Genomic DNA, 3866 nt, shown 5'->3' with positions numbered 1-3866 from the left:
TTATTGACTTGGTGCAGTGATTTGGTCAGATATTGACTCTCACGGTATCCTGCTGTCATTTATTACAGCAAGCATATAACTCCGGATTGACATGGATTTTTCATGCTGAAATATTCTGAAATGATGTACTTTCACTAGTACTTGGTGGGTAGTAGCTTTGGTTACACTTTTCTCGCTATTTTCTCTCGATTTTTGTGATTTTTTTGTCATTTTCTACAGTAAACAGCAAGCAGTTTTCAATTGTCTATAGTCCAACCTCCATTATGGCAAGTTCGTCCACTGATCATGCTATTTTCAACATCACTAAGCTTGATGGTACAAATTACTCTTATTCGAAGAGCCAGATTTGGCAGGTATTGGTGCAGAAATCGCAGATCAAACCATTGAGGTTCAGCGGGGCAGCCGCCTGCAACTATGCCAGATGAGGAATGGTTTGAACTTGATGAGTTATCCAAGTCCACTATTGTATTATCTCTCACAGAACATGTTCATTACAATGTATTTGAGGAAGAACAGAGTGCATGGAAGTTGTGGGATAAAATCAAGAATCTCTATGACAAGAAAAGTCCAGCGAGTCAGATGTATTGGCAGAAGCAGCTTATGGATCTACGCATGAAAGAGAATGTGACTATGTCTGCTCACTTGAGCCAGTTCCATGCTATACTCAAGAACTTGACTTCATAGGACATCACTTTTGCAGAGGATATCATTCCTCTTTTCTTGCTTGGTACTCTTAATGAGTCATGGGATGTATTCCGCACTGCATTATGTGCCTCTACTGCTACCTTGAAATTACCTGATGTTGAGAGTGCTCTTCTGCAGGAAGAGGTTAACCATAAGAATTTTGATGCCTCTCGTGTGTCGCATGCTATGACAATTAGAGGCAATAATGACAGATATGGAAAGCATGGCAATGGCAGTGGCCGTGGACGGGATTCTCAGAAATCTCGGTCCAAGTCTCGTGGGAAGTCACGTAACAAATCCCATGGCAGGAATGTAGATGTTACTTGTCACCATTGTGGGAAAAAGGGCCATATTAGGCCACAATACCATGAACTGCGTAATGAAAGGCGCAAAGATAAGGGGAAAGATAAAGTGCAGGATAAGTCTTCTGATCGCAACATAGTGCCTGCAAAGTCCAGTGTTAAAATTGAAGAGATCAATGTTATGCAGCCTGAGGATGTTGATGATGACTATATCCTTGCAGCTTCTTCTAGTGCTTCGCAGATGGCAGAGATACACTCTATGTATGCGTAGTGTTGGCTCTTGGACTCAGGTGTGTCCTTCATGTGACACCTTGCCAAGAGTGGTTTCATTCATACCATACTATTTCGGGTTCTGTGCGCTTGGGTGATGACAGCTCTCTTGATATTATGGGCATTGGTGATGTTAGGCTGCAATTTCCTTCTGGCAACAGTTTTGTTATGCAGGATGTACATCATGTACTTGCTTTGACACGCAGTCTCATGGCAGCTGGATAGCTTGATGACGCAGGTTATCATGTATCTTTTGGAGACTCTGCATGGAAGATCACTCGTGGCAGACTTGGGATTGCGAGAGGTGCCAAGGTTGGATGCCTCTATCCCTTGATTGTATCCGCTTCTTCCCTTGATCATGTTTTGTCTGTGGGTTCTATCCCACATGTATCTCTTTGGCATGCCCGTTTGGGCCATGTGTCTTTGAAGGGAATGAAAATATTTTCTGGTTTTGCAGTACTTACCGCCCCTTGATTATGCATGTTTTGATTCATGTGAGCATTGTCTTTATGGCAGGTAGACTAGGTCTACACATAAGAAGTCTGGTAGGCCACACATGAGTGAGCCCTTGGAATCGGTACATTCAGATGTCTCTGTGAGCCCATGCCTTGTCAGTCTATGGGTGCTGTCAAGTATTTTGTTACTTTCATAGATGATTTTTCACGGAAAGTTTGGGCTTATCCCATTAAGCAGAAATCCGATGTCTTGGCTGTGTTTCAGAGAGATGGCTTGCATTGGTTGAGAACCAGTCTGGGTATAGGCTAAAATGCCTAAGGACAGATAATGGGGGTGAGTATGTCTCACGTGCTTTTGAGCAGTTATGTGATGAGAGGGGTATTAAGCGTCAATTGACCGCCCCCTACACCCCCCAGAATGGTTTGGCTGAGCGTATGAATAGAACCATCCAGGAGCCTGTACGTAGTATTTTTAGCCAGGCAATCCTACCACAGAGCTTTTGGGCTGAGGCGGTTAGTACAGCTATGTATGTCATAAACAGATCACCTTCTAGTGGTTTGGATTTCCAGGTTGCAGAGGAGGTATGGACTGGAAAGCCTCCCTCTTATGCGCATCTCCGTGTCTTTGGATATGAGGCCTTTTGACATGTGCCCAGGGACAAGAGAAGTAAGCTGGATCCTAAGAGTGTCAAATGCATTTTCCTTGGTTATGGGGATGCAGGCAAGATGGGTTACTGTCTCTGGGATCCGCAGGTGTGGAAAGTCATCCGCAGTCATGATGTAGTCTTCCATTAAGACAAGATGCATCGGCAGCCTGAGAGAGTTGTTGAGATCCGCAGGGTCATATTTCAAGAGGAGCCGAGAGCTCCTGCACAGCCAATTGGACAGCCTACAACTACAACAGATGCTCATGGTCAGGGTGTTGGATAGGTAGCTGGGCAAGCAAGAGAGCCTACCGTGAGACGGTCTACTAGAGACAGACGTCCACCTGATAGATTTCAACCCTCGATGCATTATGTCTTGGTTACAGATGCAGGAGTGCCTTTCACTTATGATGAGGCTATGCACAGGGGTGACAATCACTCATGGGAGAGGGCTATGCAATCTGAGATAGACTCCTTGCATAAGAATGACACTTGGGATTTGATTTCCTTGCCTACGGGCAAGAAGGCTTTACCTTGCAAGTGACTGTACAAGCTGAAAAGTACCCCTGGATACCCTAAGCCAGCATACAAGGCTAGACTAGTAGCAAAGGGTTTAAGCATGAGCATGGTGTGGACTTTGATTAGGTCTTTTCTCCTGTGGTTAAGATGGCCACCCTGCGCTTAGTCTTGGCTTTGGTTGCTCAGCTTGACTTGGATTTATGCCAGATGGATGTCAATACGGCTTTCTTACTACATGGGGACTTGCATGATGAGATTTATATGGAGCAGCCTAAGGGCTTTGCAGAACCTGGCAGGGAGCACCTAGTGTGCAAATTGAAAAAAAGTCTTTATGGCTTGAAGTAGGTACCTAGGGAGTGATATCATAATTTTGATGCCTTTATCCAGTCACAGGGCTACATCATGAGTGCTATGGATCCGTGTCTTTACACGAAGAAAGCCCGTGATGGTTCTTTATTGATTTTGGTACTCTATGTGGATGATATGTTGATAGCAGGGAAATCTCGTGATAAGCTAGATGCTCTTAAGACTCAACTCAAAAAGAGCTTTGAGATGAAAGATTTGGGACAAGCCTCTCACATACTTGGTATGCGCATTAGATGCGACAAGCATGAGGGACTCCTCTACTTGTCACAGAGGAAGTACATTCATAAAGTCCTTGAGCGCTTCCGCATGCAAGACATAAAGCCTATTAGCTGTCCATTGCCTTCTTATGTGAAGGTATCACAGGCTGATTGTCCACAGACAGATGAACAGAGGGCCAAGATGGCCAAGATTCCCTATGCATCCGCAGTGGGCAGTCTTATGTATGCCATGATAGCCACTCGTCCAGATATTGCCTTTACAATTGGTGTTGTAGCATGCTATATGGCTACACCTAGCAAGAAGCATTGGGATGCTGTGAAGGGTATCATGAGGTACCTGAAGGGAACTACATATATGTGCATATGCTATGGCAGCCAGGATACAGGAGTCGTGGGGTACACTGACTC

Source organism: Lygodium microphyllum, chromosome 6 (genome assembly GCF_053477565.2).
Source record: "Lygodium microphyllum isolate KBCC chromosome 6, Lygodium_microphyllum_v1.1.10, whole genome shotgun sequence".
NCBI classification, from domain to species: Eukaryota; Viridiplantae; Streptophyta; class Polypodiopsida; order Schizaeales; family Lygodiaceae; genus Lygodium; species Lygodium microphyllum.
This window is presented reverse-complemented; position numbering follows the sequence as displayed.